The sequence below is a fragment of the Carcharodon carcharias genome, chromosome 22 (genome assembly GCF_017639515.1).
Source record: "Carcharodon carcharias isolate sCarCar2 chromosome 22, sCarCar2.pri, whole genome shotgun sequence".
NCBI lineage: Eukaryota > Metazoa > Chordata > Chondrichthyes > Lamniformes > Lamnidae > Carcharodon > Carcharodon carcharias.
In genome coordinates, this window is record NC_054488.1 from 6,271,578 (window position 1) to 6,290,885 (window position 19,308).

The 19,308-nt window shown below is 46.0% G+C and overlaps 1 long non-coding RNA gene across 2 annotated transcripts in view; it reads right to left on the minus strand.

The window, feature by feature from the left end:
- Nucleotides 1-19,308, minus strand: part of LOC121293625 — a 95,061-nt gene that overhangs the window by 73,802 nt on the left and 1,951 nt on the right. For both annotated transcript variants that reach the window (XR_005946574.1, XR_005946573.1), the window contains exon 2: nt 19,081-19,138. This is a non-coding gene — a long non-coding RNA (uncharacterized LOC121293625). The remainder of the gene's footprint in view (nt 1-19,080; nt 19,139-19,308) is intronic.

Sequence of the window (19,308 nt, forward strand, 5' to 3'; positions counted from 1 at the left end):
AAGAGGGGAGGTCGGGAGTGCGCATTCAGCCTCCAGGGGAGCCACCTTTGGGAGGTCAGGCGCAGGCACAAGGGGCGCAGGGCCAAGAGATTGTCCAAGGCAGAAGGGGCTGCAGAAGACGCCACTATCCTGCTGCCAGGGTTTACAGGCGGCGAAGCAGCTACCTCAATATGTCTGAGGTGCAATGCCGAAGGAGGCTCCGTCTCTCAAGGGAGACAGTCAACTATATCTGTCAGATGATTGGCCCTGAGATCTCCCCTAACTGTGTGGGTGGACACCCCATGCCAGTGGCTCTGAAGGTCACAGTTGCTCTCAACTTCTATATATCTGGCTCCTTCCAGGGCTCAGTGGGTGAGCTTTGCGGTGTCTCCCAATCAGCTGTCCACACTTGTGTCAAGCAGGTTACAGACGCTCTGTTCAGACGGGCATTGACCTTCATCCACTTCCGCTGGGACCAGGCAAGTCAGACACAGTGAGCCAGAGGCTTCGCGGCCATTGCTGGCTTCCCCCGTGTCCAGGGTGCTATAGACTGTACACATGTGGCCATCAAGGCGCCAGCAGGTGAGCCCGGTGCCTTCGTCAACAGGAAGGGCTTCCACTCCATGACCGTGCAGATAGTGTGTGATCACAGGATGCTGATTCTACAAGTCTGTGCAAGGTACCCAGGCAGCTCCCACGACACCTACACCCTCAGACACTCCCAGGTGCCGGGGCTCTTCAGTGCTCCAGCCCGGCTGGATGGATGGCTGCTGGGTGACAAGGGCTATCCCCTCAGAAGGTGGCTCATGACGCCTCTCCCCATCCAAGAACAGAAGCTGAGCAGCGGTACAATAGGAGCCAGGGCACCACAAGGGCTGTGGTGGAGAGAACCATCGGTCTTCTCAAGATGCACTTCCGATGTCTGGACCATTCAGGGGGCGCACTCCAGTACCCCCCAGATCGTGTCTCTGTGATAGTGGTTACATGCTGCACTCTCCACAATCTTGCACTGGAAAGGGGGGACACAGTGGACGATGAAGATGTTGATGCATTGGCTGCAGCTCCACACGATGAGTCCAGCAGTGAGTCCGAGGAGGAGCACACACAGGGAAATGCTGAGGGGGTAGACGCTGTCCTGGGCATTCTCCAGGGAGGGAGGGACACCTGGGGGGCTTTAATTCAATGACCCTTCAGCTAGAACAACACAAATGGACCTCCAGGACATGTAGGCTCGATACTTGACACCTAAGTGCAAAATCTGCCAGGTTAGGAACAGTCACTAAGGGCCTTGTTAATAAAGCTGAATGTCCAACCAAGCACTCATTACAGTTTTGGAAACCATACACATGCAGAGGAAAAGAGCCACCCTCAGCCATGGTGACATATCTGAATTTATTCTGTCAAGCAAACCAACTTATTCCAAAAAAAAGAGAATAGTGTTACCAAACAAAACAAATCATATGGACGTCATCTCAGGGCCAACACAAAATCACCAGTGAGAAACCCGTGATGTGCCTAAGGTGTCTTATGTTTCCGTTTCCGGGTGCTATGTCTTGGTGCTGACCCCTCGCTGGGAGGGGTATCTGAGCCAGCCTGCTGACCCTGCTGTCCTGTTGACCTCGATGACCTTGGCGGTCGTCCTCTGGCCCGTGGAGCCTGTGCTGGCACCGCCTGGGAGGGAGCTGCCAGTTCCACAGTGTAACACATGCTGCAGGGGCAATACACATCTCTTCATCACCCTGTCAGTCTGACCTCAGCATGGGCAATATCTGCTGGCCCACCCAGCAAAGGACAAATGCTGTCAATGATTCAATGCTATCCCTACACTCAGATTCGGGGGGGGGTGTGGGGGGTGTTGGGCAGCAGACCTGCTGGGTCACATGACCAGTGCTGCCATGGCACTCACCCTGCCAGAGCGCAACAAGTCATTGAAGCGCTTGCGACACTGGATCCAGATGCACTGCCCCACATCGCGGGAGCTCACCACCTCCGCCAACTCCTCCCAGGCACGTTTGGTCATGTGGGGGAGCCTCCTCCTCTCATCCTGGGGGACCAACACCTCCTGACGTGCTGCCACCTCCTCGAGGAGGGCAGCAAGGCAGTCATCTGAGAGAGGGGCACACTGGCCCCCCAACCTACCCTCTGGTCTGGCCTGTCCTGCTGCCCTACCCTCCATTCTCGTCTGCCCCGCTGGCATACCCTCCGGACTGGCCTGCTCACCAGAAGCCATCTGATGAGCCCTTCCACTTGACGTTGTGAGCAGCCTTGCGAAGGCCGCCAGCGTTTCAGGTGAACAGGCGCCGGGTCGCCATTGGACCTGGTAGACCATGCCCTCCCGCTGCCGCCTGCCCATTCCCACTATCCTCGGGAGTCAGGCATTATGCTGGGCAGGCCTTAATTGGCCCACCCACGTAAAATGGCAGCGCAGACCTGATCGCAGGCAGTGATCAGGTCCGCACCCGCCCACTCCCACTTCACCACACCCCCCCCTCCCCCCACCAAACCGAAATGTCAACCCCATGGATACATTAAAAAGATATTTTAAAAATCATTGTTTGAATATGGTGATGAATCTGGGGAAAATACAAGCTATATTCTCATTAGCAATGCTTATCTTTGCAATTGGAGGAACATATTGATGAGGCAACCACTCCTTCACAAAACAATTTAATCCAATATAATAGGCACAGTGTGGCAACGTAGTTTAGAAATAGAAAACTCGATCATGGTTTAGGTTCAGCCAAATGCTAAAGACATTTAACTGCCCAATGAGGTACAGTGAAATGCTAAGTTTAACCCACCAGTGAGAAGCTGCCATGCTGTTGCAATATGAGTTCTTTAGATGTCTCAGTGATGAGATCTGAGACTTGTATATTTAAACATGAACTCTTTATTGTTAACCTTTGACTATTTACAGATCCCAGGTTACTGTCATGCATGGTGCTGTTACCCCCCATGCTGCTGGTACCAGAGTGTTCTTTCTAGACTGTTCTCTCAGTCTATTACCATGTGACTCTATACATCATCCCGTGGGTAGTGCTATTCTCCAATCTCACGTTAACCCTTGCTCTGCCAGGCACTGTTACATTACAATGGCATGCAGGCACATACAACATCCCCCTTTCTTCACCAAAGAAAACGTTCCTGCTTTCCAATAGGGTATTACAACACCATCTTTACTTGCTATCCCTTCTCCCCCCACCTCAAGTCTCTGACTTCACAAATTCAGGTGGTCTGGATGCTTGACACTTCTTCCACATCTCAGTCTGTCATGATTGGAGGAATGGTAGTAGTGCTCTGTGTTGCTGGTACTTGGCTATCTCCATTTGATTGGCTTTTTGTGCTCCTTCGAGTTGCATTTCTCTTTATTAACAGCTTGTCTGCTTTTTTCGGACACTGTGGGTTTGTCTCGCTCCTTCCGAGGGGAAGGTGCACTCCATTCATTCCTGGAGTGGACTCAAATTCTCTTTGTCCGTGGTGTCTGCCATGTTCTTGCTGGATGTATATGCTTTTCCACTTTTTTCACAATTTCAGCAAAACACTTGTTTGCTGTTTTTTTTTCAAATCATTTTCAAATCTTTTCATTCAGCTCAATAATTTCCATTATGTCTGAGACACCCAGTGATGTTTATCTTTCTAATTCCTTGTGCTTCAGTGTCGGATTTACATTTTCCAACCTTAGTTCTGCGTTATCATTTTTTGTCCGCAGCATAACTTTGTCCTTGTCAAAAACAGAATTACCTGGAAAAACTCAGCAGGTCTGGCAGCATCAGCAGAGAAGAAAAGAGTTGACGTTTCGAGTCCTCATGACCCTTCAACAGAACTGAGTGAATCTTAGGAAAGGGTGAAATATAAGCTGGTTTAAGTTTGGGGGGTGGGGGGTGGGGGGGGGGGGGAAGTTGTCCTTGTGCTTCATTTCTTTTCACTGTTGGCCAGGTCAGTCTCTGGCGAAATTTTAACTTGTTTCAGTTCTGTAATTATGCTACTCATGGCTTCACTATTTGTTTACAGTTTGGAAAGTTCTATGGCTTTGCCTTTCAACGTCTCCTCTTTTCCATTCAACTGCTTCTTCAGCCTCTTTCTTTAATAATGAACATTGCTGAGTCTTCTCTGTCAACTGATTCTTCAGTTTGTTCAGAGTGACATTAAATTCATTTTCCTTGTCTTCGTAATTTTCCAGAGGAATAAACTTTGACCTGAAGGGTTCTTGTAACGTGTGAAGGTCTTTCCACAGGCTTTCCTTTTCTTTGCTTGTTTCATCTTGAGCTTTTCCTGTAAATCGACAGAGTCTCCTCGAGTTTCTCCTGTTGTTCGTCCATTCTGCTGTTTAAGACAATCTTCATTTCTTCATATTGCTGAATGGTTATGCATTCCTTTTGCATTTGAGCTTGAAGGAGAATTAGTTGTTCTTTCAACTTTTTATTTTCTTGTTGACCTCTTGCCAACTCACTCTGGGCTTCAATGCATCGTTTTGTTGCTACTGATAGTTTCAACGCAGCTTTTTCTGAAGTAATATTCAATGTCCTTTTTCACTCTGCATATTTTTCCATGGCTACATATTGATTCTTCAAGCAATCTTTCAGGGTCTCAACTTCTTTGCGTGCCTCTTCTGCCTGCTGTTTTGTCTGACTGCACATCTGGTTAATTTTCCCAACTCCTGCTTTGATTTGCCAACTGTGGAATTGAGGGTTGTTATCGCCTCCTGGTTCCTTTGTGCCATCTTTGGAATTTGTTTGTTCAGATCTTGAATAGTTTCGTTCATTGAAGACTTCAGTTTATTGTGCATTTTCAAAGGTATATACGCAGGTTAAATCTTGGGCCAGAAATCTTCCAGTTGAGCTCTAATGCAAACATTTTCCTGTAGAACAGGTTCATTTACTTTTAAGCCACCTCAAATAGCTTTCCTTCATTCACAGCCATCTGCTCAATCCACACTGCTGTCTCCCTCGCTCTGGAGGGATCTTTTGGCTCCCTCTCTCTGGGGTTGTCTGTTGCCCTCTCTCTTTTGTTGCCCTCTTTCTGGTGTCTTTTGTTGCCCTCTTTCTGGTGTCTCTTGTTGCTGTCCTTGGTGCTTTATTAGGAGTTGTCCTCTCTTTCTGGGGTCTTCAGTTACCCTCAGCACTTTATTGGGACTTGCCCTTCCTCTGGGTCTCTTGTTGCCTTTGGCACTTTATTGCGAGTGTACTAGACCATCTTCTAGGGTCCGCACTCTCTACCATTTGGAGTTTAAAATATCTGTCAAAGCCATTTATTATCTCACCAAATGTTGTTGAGTATTGATTTATACATTGGTTGTGGAGTGCTTCACCAGCAAATGAACCAAACATGAATAGAAGCTTATCAATTAGTGCTTTTTGTGTCCTTTACTTAATCGCGTGCCTCTCCTGTACACTAAAAATTGGCTTCTCCAAGACTCCCACTCTTGAGTCTGGTTTAGCCCTTTCCATAGCAGAAATGCATCTGGCTCTTCTAATTTGCTGTCCATGGCTTTTCTTCTTGTAGTTAACACTTTAGATGTCATTACCTCTTTAAAACTGTCGGTGCAGTAACTGCTTTTTCACTCGGGCTGTCTGCAGCTGTCGTCTTTCGTTCTGTGAGGTTCCCATGCTTTTTTGGGGTTTTGGCGTGCTCTCGGCTTTTGCTTTTGAACTTCTAAATTTTCAGGATAGGAATATTGCTCTTCTCTGTAAATATTTCCTTTTTTTTCCTGCAGGTTTTCTTCTTTGGAGTTTTGACGGGCTTGTGGTCCAATCAGGGCACTCTTTTTTAACTTAAAGCGACAGCAATCTTTTCCTCTGCACTGCCTACCCTTTGTTTTTTCTTTCAGGTAACTTTTCTTTCTCAGCAGCTTCTTCTTTTCTCTGCAGTTTTTCTTCTTAAACTTTTGACTCTGCCTGCTGATTTTTATTTAGCTTCTTTTGTTTTTAACTTCAGTGCATTAACATGCTGAGCCCTGGGACTGCTACCTCTTCTGTACAAGTACAGCTTATTTTTTATAACTTTGTTCTCCATCTGGTCAACTGACCAGTTTCTTTGACTCTGTATTATTCAGGGTCTTGCAATTTTTGTAGTTTTGCTCACCCACCTTGTGATCTTAGCAGGTTTTTTTTTTTGCTCTGTGCCACTAAACAGTCTTGCAATGGGCTTTAACTCACTCTGGTGGATTTCTCAATTTCTAAGTCTGTAGCAAAGTTTCTTCAACTGTTTCTTCAATTTTTCTCAGGTGCATGTCTCTCTAGTTCGGCTTCAGCTGCTTTTAGTTTTTCATTCCTTGGAATACCGTTTGGGTCCATCATTTAAATTGCTGCCACCTTTCAGATCACCGCTGACGTGATATCTTTTAGGAGATCGCAACACTGCCACCATGTTGTAATATGAGTTCTTTAGATTTCATACCACTTGCTGCAAAGGATAGAAAAGCAGCTCCAAAGGCTGATTGTTGTTCATTCCATAAAAATATTCTGTATCAAAAATTATATCATCTGATTCCATGTTGATTTGAAGTGGGTAAAATGTGAATATTGACCTAAAACATTCATTCAATGCGCTGAAACCTGAGACCTGAAGAAGCAGCAGGCAGTCTGTGGCAAATAGAAGAAAATTACTTGGAAAACAGTACACTGAGGCTATAATAGTAGAAAAGTAACTGAGTAATATTAAAAAAAACTATTAGTCTTATTTTTTTGATAAGGAACATTATTTTACGGCCTATATATCAGCACTTTTAGCCATCATCATTTGTATTTTCTACGTAGTTCCTCTCCATACTATCTTATTTATTATTATTTCTTGTTGTGTGTGTGTATATAAAAATCAATTTCTTTCAGTTTCCATACTTAGTTCAATGCATTCTTTCTCGACTGAAAAGGTGGGCAAGTATTTTTTTCCTGTGCTCTGCTTAATGTGTCTTGAATCCAATTATCAGGAGAATGTGTCAGCTTCTTATGACTTGCTCCCTGATGTTTGTCTGCAATCAGCACACTTTCCCCAATTGCACAGCATAGGGTCACGTAACTAGCTTAATTTGTGCAAACCAACATGTATAAGAACTACCTCCTTTTTACCACCACAGATTGCTTAATTGATGAAGCCATTCTTGAAAACTTGTACGTCACTTTCACCTACGCTAAAGGAGATGGGGAACAAATATTCAGCAAGCTGTAGCAGCGCAGACTGGCTGGAAGCAGTAGTGTGAAATGTAAAGTGGCTGCCTTATTAATTCAGGAGTTGCTGTTACAGTAAAATTATGAAAACATGAAGACATCTGTGCCTTAATTCAGAACTCAGGAAACATTCCCAAGTATAATTGAATTTGTTTTTAACAGCAACTTGCTGAAAGGTATCCAAGTGTAACAGAAATCAACTAAGTCCCTTCACAATGTCATGCCATAAGCTATTAGCCCATTGCACAAAAGAACTGGCTTGGAATGACTCATCTGGGTTTTGTTAAACAACAACATCTCTGTATTCTGATAAATTCAAATATTGATGGGCACACACAGACTGCAACTGCTGGTCTGAGACTGGTATGATAATGGTGCTGCTGAAAGGTCACAGATCTGAATCGTTAACTCTCCACAGATGCTGCCATACCTAATGAGGATTTCCAGAATTTTCTGTTCTTATTTCAGATTTCCGACATCTGCAGTACTCTTATTTCTATTAATGGTTTCTTGTTCCGCTCACTCATCATCCAATCCTTTGGCATACTTTACTGGTAATTCAACTCTACATTCAGTATCTTCCTGCAGTGTGCATGTGCTTCATAAACACAACTACAAATCTCTTGCCACAGCAAAGGTTGAACCACAACATCTGATGAAAGGTGGCAGAATTGAAACATCAGGCAGGATTTTTTTTGGTCCCACCTGCTGTGGGAATCATCACAGGCGGGACTGGAAAATCTGACAAACCAGCAAAAGTCCCGGTTCCAAAAAAACCCACCCATTAACTCGTCCTCTTTCCCCCAATGTCGCTAGACCTGCAGAATATTTCCGGCATTTTTTATATCTTTCAATTTTTTTTTTTCTCTTTGGTGCCACCAGTTCTTTGGTGAAGTTTGATTTCTTCCATTCCCAGGACCAGAAAGTGTGTAATTCCTTGGTCATGGTATTGATGGGGAGTGAGGGCGGGTTCGGGGATGTGGGAGGGTGCTGGGTTGTAGAGGAAGCATGGAAATCTCAGGAACACTGAGGTCATGTTGATACGAAGCGAGGTGGGAATGTAAGCTGTGAGGAGAACACAGAGACTACAAAGCAATATAGACAGGTTAAGTGAATGGACAACAAGATGGGAGATGGAGTATAATGTGGGAATGTGAGATTATTCACTTTGATAGTAAAAATAGAAAGGCAGATTATTGACTAAAGGGTGGAAAGTGACACTTCTAAGTGTCAAAGTTCAAAGAGATTTGGTGCATTAATACAAAGAACACAGATAGTTAGCATGCAGGTACAGCAAGCAATTAAGGCAAATGGCATGTTAGCAAGGGAATTGGAGTACATACATAAGGTCTTTCGGCAATTGTATAGGGCTTAGATGAGACTACACCTGGGCCAGGATTTTACATTGGTTGGGTGGGCACAGCAGGAGCTGGCGAACACCATCACCCATTATTGGCTCCGCACTGCGATTTCACGCGGGTTGGCCAATTAAGGTCTGCCCAGCGTGGATCGCGAGCAATAGTGCTGAGCACTACCTGTGTGGGTGGGGGGAGGAGGGAGAGGCTGGCCTAGCGCACAATTCGCGCTTGTGCACGAGAGAGCACTTCAATCTCCCTGAGGCGTGGAGCTGCCTCAGGGAGATTGAAGCTCATTTTAAGAAAATAAATACAGACATGAAAAATTTAATGAAACATGTCCCCTCATGTGATTGTGTCAGATGAGATGGGACATGTATTTATTTGGAAAATAATGGGTTTATTTAAGTAGTATTAGCTTTAGGAAACCTCATCCTGTTTGTGGATGAGGTTTCCTAAAAAACATAAAGGCCCCTTGACCTTTTCACCTGCTGGCCAACCGTACAGTTGGATATGCAGTGTAAAATTCAACTTAATTACCTACTTAATGGCCCTCATAGGCCTTTCAATTATTGGCGGGCATGCAGCCGGCTCTTGGTCTTCCACTTCAGTTGTCCCTATGATGATGAGAGTCTGAGTGTAGAAGAATGAAAGGTGATCTCACTAAAGCATACAAGGTTCTGCGGGGGCTTTCCAGGGTGGACACAAATAGGTTGTTTGCCCGGCTGGAAAATTTGCAACACGAGGGGTCACAACGTCAGGATAAGGGTCGATCATTGGGATTTCTTCACTCAGAGGGTTCTGTATCTTTGGAATTATCTACCATTGAGGGTTGTAGATCGCACATTGTTGAATATATTCAAGACTGAGGTCAATAGATTTTTGGCCTGTTGGGGAATCAAGGGATATGGGGAATGGGCAGGAAAGTGGAGTTGAGGTAGGAGGTCAGCCATAATCGTATTGAATGGTGTAGCAGGCTCAAGGGGCTGAATGGCCTACTCCTGCTTCCATTTCTTATCATCTTGTGAATTTAACAGCAGGATTTCATTCTCATTCTTTTATTCTGTCTCCCACCAGACTGATAGGCTGGCTGGCTAATGGGTGGGAAGGCCTGTGGCAGAAGGCCACAGTGAGGGATTGTTGGTGTCAGGCCATTGCATTTGGGAAATATTAGGGAATGGTGGGAGGCGGGGCTCATGGTGCAGCAGCTGGGAGAGAGGGAAAGATTTGGACATAATTGAGAGGAATTGGCAGATCGTTGGAAGGCAAAAATTGCAGGGCAGAAGAGGGTTGGGCAAGTTGGACTGGCAATCAGGAGGGAGGGAGTGATTGTGGGTGGGGGAAGGCTCAGGTCCACAGGTTGGGTGGAGGGGTTGAGCAGGTTACTTAGACGGAGGTAACGATTATGGGCAGGGTTGCTGACAGGCATAGTTATAAAAAGCACTAACCTGCTTGGTCTGACAGCTCCTGCCTCCATTTTGTTGCCTGGTTTCCCCGAGTCCTGGGAAACTCAAGGGGCCAACGTTAAATTTGAGTCAGGCTGTCAACTACTAAATATTATAATGAACTGTCCTACTACAGACATCTCACGCAGCCTTAGGGCCTCTTTATGGGGTTTTAAAATTTTAATTCCCCCCTCCCAGCCCCCCCCCGACCCTTTCCCACCCATCCATGAGGGATTAAATTCCAACCCCCCCCCCCACCTCCTCAACTCTCTTAACAGGAAGAAATTTTTTCTTTGATCTACATCCTTGGAAAAAACAGCTAAAAATAAAAGACAGAAACAAAACAAAGACACATACAAACCATCTCCTGATTTATATTCCTCTTATTTTTATTTTGCTGTTGCTGATTCTTGCACTTTTGGCATCGATCTTCCACTTCAGTTGTCAATTAAAAAATCCTAGCATGAGTTCCAGCTAACTCGTAGGAAGAGAGATTGGTTCGACTGGGCCTGTGTTTACCACAGTTCAAAAGAATGAGAGGGGATCAGATATCACATATAAAATTCTAACAGGGCTGGACAGACTGGATGCAGGGAGGATGTTTCTCCTGGTTGGAGAGTCTAGAACCAGGGGCCACAGTCTCAGGATACGGGGCAGGCCATTTAGGGCTGAGATGAGGAAAGATTTCTTCTCTCAGAGGGTGGTGAACCTGTGGAATTCTCTCCCACAGAGGCTGTGAAGGCGAAGTCACTGAGTATATTCAAGAAAGAAATTGATAAATTTTTGGATATTAGGGGCATCAAGGGGTATGGAGAGAAAGCAGGAATATGGCGTTGAGATAGAAGATCAGCCATGATCATATTGAATGGTGCAGCAGGCTCGAAGGGCCGAATGGCCTACTCCTGTTCCTAGTTTCTATGTTATATCTATCTATATTATAACTTAACTCATGCCAGCCACCAGCAATAAAACAAATACAATCTTCCATTGTTAAACTGTTAGAATTTAGGAAGCAATCTGCATGAAAGTTTGAGTGCTATTGTCAAGAATAGAAACGTGTATGTAATCTTAATGAGGCAATACAGTTTTAAAAAAGGAACTGTGGCTGAGAAGCAGCTCTAATTAGGTACTTTAGAGGTTCATGAGCCAAGCATGAATGAAAGATCAAAAAGGAACGTAGCAGGCATGATCCTGAGCTCTGGAGATGTATCATTCATTGGGATAGGTCACTTTCAATTGGCTCAATCTTTTTGTTTCACTTTCATTTTAAAAACGTGGTTTTATTTTCACAATTTATCGCTACGGGCAATAGGCTCACATTGCACATGGTAACACCAAACCTATTTGTCATTGTTGCCAATTTAAATTAATAGCAACCTTTCATATCAAATAGTTGAAATCTCAAACATGATGATAAACTTAAAAATAAATCACAAACTTAAAAAAATGACTAAATCCTGACGACTTCCTGATAAGTTTAATTATTATGGACTTCAAAATTAATCAGTTTGTGATATTTCTACTGTTGTTGGAACTGTCTAGATGTCGATCCTGGATTGAATCTAAACTAAATTCTATATTTTAACGAAATGTAACTCTTGTGAGTACATAAAAAGGGATTACCAATGATATAAAGACCAACATCTTACAAAATTCAAAACAAGGACTTGGCTACTTGGATCAACCAAGAGTCAATTAAATATCCTTTTTAAAGAGAAAAAATCTAATAAGAAAAGTAATCCTCAGTCTACAAAAGTGTAGTGAATTATGTTAGACTCAGCTTTTGAGTACTTCGCAAGATACCCTTCCCTCCTTCAACAAAGAACATTGAACAGTGGCTGACTCAAGGCAAGAAATACATCCTTTGATGTTGTACCAGGAAGATGGGTCTAGGGTGTGGTACATCTGGCGTAAAGTAAAATATTTCCATTGAAGCGACCAAGTGATTGACAGGAAATATTAAACAAGGGTTTCGATGAAGCATTCAATGAAAAATGTCTGACTCATTTGTCACATTTATAGCTCAGCCACTACATTGAATCATCCTTAAATGAATGTACAGCAACTTTGCACTCTTTCACCAAATATCACAAAATTTGAATTTTTCACTTAACTCTGAATGAGCCACTATTAATAACATATTCTATGTCTATCTATGATTTTCCATAAAACATCCCAACTTTGGACAAGCTCACAAGGCCAGGTTAAAGCACATTTCATCACTATGAAGAACAGCCCTGGCCATAATCACACCTCCCAGCAATTAGTTACAAATTGACTTCACAGTAGCTCAAGTATTAAGTCCTCTCTGCAAAAGACTGGATTCACTAACTTTTCAGTAATTAGGAATGCATTGCTTTAAGAAGCTTTAGCTTGTTTGTATTTTTAAACATAGTGAGATCACTATTCAGGGTTTTTCTCACAGCCTAATTAGCTGGGTACAGAATGGATTTAGATTTGGATTTGTACTTCAGCAGTGTGGAAAAATAAGTTATGGTAATAATAGTTTGGATGAAATGTCATCAACTTGAAACATTAACTCTATTTCTCTCTCCACATATGGTATCTAATTTAGTGAGTATTTCTAGCGTCTTCTTTAGTTGTTGGTTGTGAGTCTATACAAAGACATCCCAGAGAACCTTGGATATTTTCATATTGGATGGAGAAAGGAAGAAATGTTTTTTATACTGCCGAGCTTCCTTACCTCCAACTTATATGTCAGAAAAGTTCTGTGACAAATACGAAACACTTCAGCTGGGCATTTCCACTTAGCTGGATTAAATGTTCTTTCATTAGCACTGTTTTAGGTCATCTTGTGGTGCAGTGGGTAGTGTTCCTGCCTCTGAGCCAGAAGCTCTGGGTTTGAGTCCCACTCCAGGACTTGATGGTCCGAAGAAGAGTTAGGTTTGGATGCGGCCATGAAGTGGTTTGAAGAAGAGGACAAGGATCTTCAACTCAATGGGCTGAATTTTCAGCTCGGTGGGCAGGTGCGATTGGCAGGCCCCAGGAGCTACCGATAAGCAGGCCCCCGGCCGCGATCGGCCCATGACCGCGATTTCACGCTGGCTGGCCAATTAGGGCCCACCCAATGTGAAACGCGGCTTCCCGGGCAGGGCTGGGTGGGGGCGGGGGCCTGTTGGCTGTGGGTCCAATGACAATCCGGCGGCCAGTTTAAAAATGGCACAGGAAGCCCCTTGAAGGCTGCCGGTGAAGAAGCATACAGCCTGTGTTGCAGAGACGGTACATATGGCCTTGGCAGCGGCTGGAAACACCAGGCAGGAGGGCATGTTGGGTGGGCACGCCAAATCTGGAGTCCCCATTGATCATTGAAAGACAATAGCGCCATGATGCAGATCCCCATTGACTCACCAGGATGCCTGGCATACACAGTGACAGTGTGATGACTTAAACTAATGACATGTCCTTGATCTCCCTTAGATTCCCAGCACACACTCATTCTTAGAACCCTGAAGAGCCACCCCTGACTCCAGAGGACCGCTGGGATTCAGCTGCACCTGCGTCAGACCCGCTCTCTGAACCAGGCACCAGTGCAGATACCAGCACCTTGGTGGGTATTAGATCATCGGCTACATTGTCGGTGCACATTGGTGAGGGCACTTCAAGTTGCTTGAGGTGCAGGCGGGAGCAGAGAGTGCCCAGGGCACCGGCAGTCGGAGGACTGCTAGAGACCTGGGCAATGCTGGGTCGAAGGCAGATGATGAGCCTCTGGTGTCATCCATTAGGCAGCAGATGCTGGACATCCAAGGGATGTGTGGGAGGATCCAGTGGAGATCCATGAGGGTATGTGTACCATGGTCTTTGTTCTGGAGGAGTCCATGTGAAGCATAAGCACTGCATTGACCTTCATGGTCAAGTGCACTGCCTCCTCCATTGAGAGGGTGCTGACTCTCATGGAGAGGCAGTTCCAGGGACAGAATCAGGGATCCCTGGGGTTGCGCCCGGACCCGCAAACCCTCAATAGGTGCTGACCTTAGGTGGCCAGTGCCAGTGTGGGAGATGGATGAGGAATCCAGTATCCCAGCTAGGCGTCTGTCCATCAATGGCGAGTAGGGATGTCCAGAGTGGCCTCCCCTTGGCACACAAGCTGTTCATTGTCTCTGTGGGCTCCTCTCAGGGGCACTCTGGATGATGGCAGCAGCTCCTCGGCCCCTTTGCCAGTGACCGTGGCATCTGATGAGGCTACGATAACTGGGGAGATGCCAGCTGTGGCACTGGCCGCTCCCCACCAGGTGGGGTCAGCACAGGCTCCATGGGTCAGAGGACGATCGCCAAGGTCATCAAGGCCAACAGAACAGCAGTCAGCAGCTGTCTCCAATGCTGGTGCCAGTGAGGGGTGAGCACCTAGACATAGCACCTGTAAATGTAAGTTTAATGCACCATGAGCATGAGGGACTGTTCACAGATGATCTTCTATTCAGTTATGTTTGATTTATATGTTCTCTGATGTGGACATCAACACCAGTAATGGTCATGTCAATGTGATTTGAATGTGACAATAACATTACATTTGCTTTTGTTGTGATGACCTGAGTATCCTTCACCTTTTATTTTTGATTCAGGGTACACCAGTATGTAATGCTGGACGTGAGTGTCTCTAAACCTTTTTGCACAGGCACTGAGTGAACTTTGGGTTGAAATGAATCCAGGATGGAGGCGGCAGCCGTGGCATGAGGTGGAAGCAGATCTTGGCAGCCTAGCTGAAGGAGCGTTGGATCAAGGTGTCCCTGCCTCCCTGAAGGATACAGACATCTGCCTCCATACCCTCAGCGTTCTCCTCACTCTGCTCCTCTTCTGATTACCACTGGACTCCTTCTCTGTGGCCTGTGGAGCTGCATCAAGATCTTCTTCCTCCAGTGGGTCCCCTCTTTGCCAGTGCCAGATTGTGGAGAGCGCAGCATGTGACCACTATCAGTGAAACCCGCTCTGAGGGTTATTGTAGTCTCCCTCTGAACGGCCCAGGCATTGGAAGTGTATCTTCAGAAGACCTGTGGTTCTCTCTATCACTGCCCTTGTGGAGGTATGACTCCTATTATAACGCTGCTCTGCCTCTGTTCTTGGGTGGTGGAGAGACGTCATAAGCCACCTTTTCACAGATAGTCCCTGTCATCCAGTCGGGCTGGAGCACTGAATAGCCTTGGCACCTGGGAATGTCTGAGGATGGGAGCTGCTACGGAACCTTGCACAGACTTGCAGAATCTGTGTCTTGTGGTCACAAACTATTTGGATGTTCATCGAGTGGAAGCCCTTCCTGTTGACGAAAGCACTGGGCTGACCCGCTGGTGCCTTGATGGCCACATGTGTACAGTCGATTGCACCCTGGACACGGGGGAAGCCAGCAATGGCCGCAAAGCCTCTGGCTCGCTCAGCCTGGCTGGCCTCATCCATATGGTAAAGAATAAATGTCCGTATGTGCCTGAACAGAGCCTCTGTCACCAGCTTGGTGCAACTGTGGACAGCTGATTGGGAGACTCCACACAGATTCCCCACTGAACCCTGGAAAGAGCCGGAGGCATAGATGTTGAGGGCCACTGTGACCTTCGGAGCCATTGGCATGGGGTGTCCACCCACACAGTCGGAGCTGATCTCAGGCTCAATCATCTGACAAATGGAGGTCACTGTCTCCCTTGAGAGATGGAGCCTCCTTCAGCATTGCACCTTGGACATATTGAGGTAGCTGCGTCAACGCCTGTAAACCCTGGCAGCAGGATAGTGGCATCTCCTGCGGCCCCTTCTGCCTTGGACTAGCTGCTGGCCCTGTTCCCCTTGTGTCTGCACCTCTCCTCCCACAGGTCCCCCCCCGGAAACTGCATTGGGACACCCGGCCTCCTCCCCCTTCTGACCTTCTCTTCCTCCTCAGAGGAGGTGCCACAATCCCCATTACCAGGGTAACGTAAGGCTGTCTGATACCTGGAAGGATCCACACGGTCAAAATCCTCCAGGGGCCTTGGAGACACCAGTGAGCCCTGAAATGAAGCCTAGAAATGCTAAGAATGAAGCTCGGAACTGAGGTGAAGCCATCAAGTTCAAATAAGCAACCAGCAGCAAACTATCTCCTGAACTGCTCACTACTCACAATGGCGAAGCTGCTGACCCTTTTCATCCCGCCCGGGGATAAGGTTTCTCAAAATGTCGGCTGCCCACCTGCCCGTTTTGCCCATGCCATTTCGTGTTCGTCACATGGACAACGTGAAATCTAGGTCATTTGCCTTTTTGATGGCCTTAAGTGGCCTTTTAATCGATGGTGGGTGCGGCTCCGATTTCCATGTGCACCCACCAACCGAAATATCGCGCGAGTGCAGAATGACATCCAGATGCTTGCCCGACATCATCGTGCATGATTTCACACCCGATCAGCATAAACTTCTGCCCGATGTGTTGCAGGACTGAGAACCAATATAGATCAGTGAGACCAGTGTGAACATGAGAATGAGGGCAGGGTGTATGGGCCAGTGAGAGCGAGAGAAAGACAGAGGGAGAGGGGGAGAGAGAGAGATGGGGAGCAGCACTTAGTGAAAAACAGGATCAGGGTGACTATGTTTTGGACCAGTTTGAGTTTATGAAGGGTGGAGGATGGAAGGCCAGTGAGAAGGACATTAAATAAATCATGTCAAGAGGTGATAAAAGCATGGGTAATTATATCATCAAGGTTTCTAGAAATTCACAGCTGCTCTGCTGGTCTTGACAGCTAACAGAGGGTTGAACACTCTACTTCATGAGCTCTACACTGAAGTGAGGATTTTCTAGTGTTCAATGCACCTCGCACAAATAGTTGCTTCCATGATGCGTGTTTAACACTTGGTGTGCTGCAGTGAAGTTTATTCATTCAGTAAAGCTCCTTCATGATTCGACAAAGAAATCACATTGAAGATTAACCCCGTTATGGCTATACCTTAATTGTTATAATCGTCAAGTCTTCAGCATTTGGCATGTTGAACAGCAGCCTACAAAGCGATTATTTTGGTCTATTGAAGAGCCGGGTGTTTAAATATGTGAAAAATTTGCTTTAATTCATTTTGTCCGTTTAAGGTAAATGACAAGAATCTTCTGCTCTCCTGCATGAGGGGAGTTTGATGGTCGGGGGCACTTAATTGGACAGGAGGGTGGCCCACTAACGGCCTTCCCATCCCACTTCCTATTGAGGCTTTTAAGCCATTTTATTAATGCCCAATTTAGGGCTTCAATCCCACCACCAGTGGTATTAACTCAGCAGTGGGTGGGGAGCTCATCACACAGGGACTATATCAAGGAAACCCGTAAGGGGTTGCTTGCAGGCTCCCAGGGGTGGCTCCCTTGTTCAAAGGCACTCAGTGCCTGATTTAAGCAGCCAGCACTGGGGGGGGGGGCACCTGCTAAGAGCAACATCTGTCCATGCTGCTAAACCCCCTCCCCCCTTCCCCTATGAACAGCACCCCGCAAACCCCTCTCACCTTCATTTACCTCTGGCCTGCGTCCCTGGCGATCCTAGGCCTCGGCTGGGTGCAGTACCTGCAGCAGCCACTGCCTCGACAGTGGTGCTATCATTCAGTACAGCTGCCAGGCTCTGACTGGCTGGCAGCTCTCAGTGGGCAGGACATCCACGCCCACTTCTCTGACACAGCCCCCCCCCCACTCCCAAACCCCGAAGGAGCATTTCACCTGGTGCCATTTTCCTGCCTTCTCTTCATAACCCTGCAGATTATTTCAAAAGAAACAATCATGTAATTCTCTCTTGAAAGCCTCGATAGATCCTGCCTCCACCAAACTCTCAGGCAGTGCATTCCAGACCCTAACCACTCGCTGCATGAAAAAGTTTTTCCTCATATTGCTTTTGCTTCTTTTGCCAATTACTTTAAATCTGTGTCCTCTCATTCTCAAACCTTTCACAAGTGGAAACAATTTCTCCCTATCTACTCTGTCCCGTCATTCCTGACTTCAGAATTTTCTGGATTATCGAATGATGTTAAAAATGTCTAACCACAAGTGTGTGAACCAGAAAACATTGTCGATATAAATACTTACCTGAAGCATTAAACAATGAAAGACCATTGATAAAGCTGTAGGAAAAATTGTTTTACTTATCCAAATACTGTACTTCCCATGATTTCCATCTTTTCGATCTTGAAAATATTGAAATCATTGAGTCTGGAGCTAACAGAAGCATGGATAAGGGTTCCAGCAGCAAGTGGGTGGAGGCAGGATTGGAGGCTGGCAGTGTTACACGGGGTGCTGTAGGTGGGTATTGATGTAGGAGTGGATAGCTCAGGGTCAAATAGGATGAGAGCATCAGGTTCAGCCCCAAACAGTAGCCAGGATGGGGATGGAATCGATTGGCAGTGAATGAAGTTTGTGGCAGGGACAAAGACAGTGACTTTGTTCTTCCCAATATTTAACTGGAGGAAATCTCTGCTCATCCTGTACTGGATATCAAATGAACAGTGTGACAGGCTGACAGTGGGATTGACAGAGATGCTGGTAAGACAGAGCTAAGCTACTAGCCTCTAAGTTACTGCTGCACATACTAAGTTAAACCACTCCACGACATGGGACACCTTAGCAAATGGCTTTAAAGACACAGGCTGAGTTAGACAGGGCTCCATATTTAGCCCCTGAGCATCACAAGGGAGCTACAGATCATGAGCAATGCCATGGGAGATCAGTCAGTGCTAATCAGACTCGCATTTAGATAAAACCTTATTAGGAGCAGAAGTCTCAAGGTACCCCAGAATGAAAAAAAAACAGTAAAAACTAGGAAATAAGAATATTGGACCGAACTGGTCACGTATATCTTAAAATGGAACACCAGTAAAAAAAAACTGGGAAATGAGGGTACTGGTCCGAACTGCTTTTTTTCCCTGGGTACAAAGTATTCGATGTGGGAGATTTCCATACTGATATACAGGCAATTAATATTGCATAGGAGCTGTAATGAAAAATGCGTCAGGGTAACATGAGGCAATGGAATCAACCCCGTCCCAGTCACTGTGCTGGGAAAAGGGAGTTCCCATTGACAGAGTCACACTTCATTCACCAGCAGGAAATCCCCTGGAGTCCCCCAGGTCTTGTTTCTCTTTGTATCTATAAACAATGCAGAGGGAGAGAGGGAGGAAAGCGAACCGCATTCAGGAGTGAGTCACTTACATTCCAGGACAGCGCCTTCCCAGTTGATTCACCGCCGCCGCCGAATGTGTCCCTCCAACTAAGAACGACAGGAACTGAGTGAGGCGCTCATGGTAACCAAGAGACTGTATGGGAAAAATCGACAACCAAACACCATCGCACCCACCCACCCACCCTAGCAACCAAAAACAAAAACAATTAGATGATAACCGGATTATTCCCGAGCGGTTTTTTTTTAAAAAATCAGTC